The sequence below is a fragment of the Plasmopara halstedii genome (assembly GCF_900000015.1).
Source record: "Plasmopara halstedii genome assembly, contig: Scaffold_2956, whole genome shotgun sequence".
Taxonomy (NCBI): Eukaryota; Oomycota; class Peronosporomycetes; order Peronosporales; family Peronosporaceae; genus Plasmopara; species Plasmopara halstedii.
Window position 1 is genome coordinate 732,023 of NW_020189861.1, and position 1,500 is coordinate 733,522.

Genomic DNA, 1,500 nt, shown 5'->3' on the forward strand with positions numbered 1-1,500 from the left:
TTAGATATTGAACTCACAACTTGAGGTATAGCATCACGATGCAAAACCACTTGAGCCAGTCAGCATGACTTATATGTTAGTGCAAGCATTGACTACAGCAGCATCCTTAACAGAAGATAGTCTCAGTGCGTTTACAGTTGCTTCCGTGCAAAAAAGATGCGTCTGAATTGATCAAAACCGCTGTAGAACGTCTGGAAGCGATAAAAGCTCTATGATTTGATATCGCAGCTGTTGACAGCATGGAGAACGTCTCACTGCGTTTACAGTTACTACCATGCAAGATTGATGGGTATGAATCCATCAAAACCGTATAGAGCGTCTAGAAGCGATAAAACGAATATGACTTGATATAGCAGCTGTTGACAACATGATGAATGTCGATGTGCGTTTATGGCTACCTCTGTGTCAAATTGATGTATCAAAGCCGATCAGACTCGCTGTAAAACGTCTGGAAGCGATAAAACAAATGTGACCTGATATCGCTGCTGTCTACAACGTGACGAATGTCTAGTTGCGTTTATGGCTTTCGACGCGTCAAATGGAAGCATCAAAGCTAATCAGAAACGCTATAGAACGTCTGAGAGCGCTAAAACATTCATGACTTGATATCAAAGCTACTGACAGCATGACGATTGTCTCAGTGGGCTTACAATTCCTGCCGTGCAAAATTGATTCGTCTGAATTAATCAAAAACGCTGTAGACCCTCTGGAACTGCCAAAACGAATGTGACTTGATATCGCATCTGCTGACAACGTGACGAATGTCTTTGTGCGTTTATGGCTGTGTGTTGCATCAAATTAATGTGTCAAAAACGCTTCTTGATACCTTTTTGCAATAAGTAGACAGCACCCGGACTTCCCCGGTGGTCACCAACCCGCGTAATACCCGAGCTTGAGGCTGCTTAACTTCACAGATATGATGAGAAACGACATCCCTTTTAGGAATTGTGTAAGCCATGTCAAGCACGTGCTGTAGGGGTCTTCATTACACTCTAATCCGACTCTACCCGGCCCGGGGATTGAACCCTGGACCTCCCGGTCCTGAAGTGAGTGGCGAACCACTGCACCACAGGATCGGTGCTTAACTTCACAGATATGATGAGAAACGACACCCCTTTTTAGGGGTCATGTAAGCCATGTCAAGCACGTGTTGTAGGGTTTTTGATTACACTTTAACTCGACTCTACCCGGCCCCGGGCATCGAACCCGGGACCTCCCGGTCCTGAAATAAAATGAGCGGTAAACCACTGCACCACAGTATCGGTGCTTAACTTCACAGAGAAGACGAGATATGGTGTTTTCAGCCTAAGATGGCCGTCTACAACATTTATTGTTTGCAACGCTTACTAGTGCTTGATACATATGGTATGAATTTCAAAGGGTCAATAATATTAGAATGGTGTCTTCAACATAACGGGTGGCAAATTTCTTGACTCTTGAATCGTATTGTAACGCAAGCAATAACACTGCATAGCTGGACCATCTCCTTCAATAACAGCA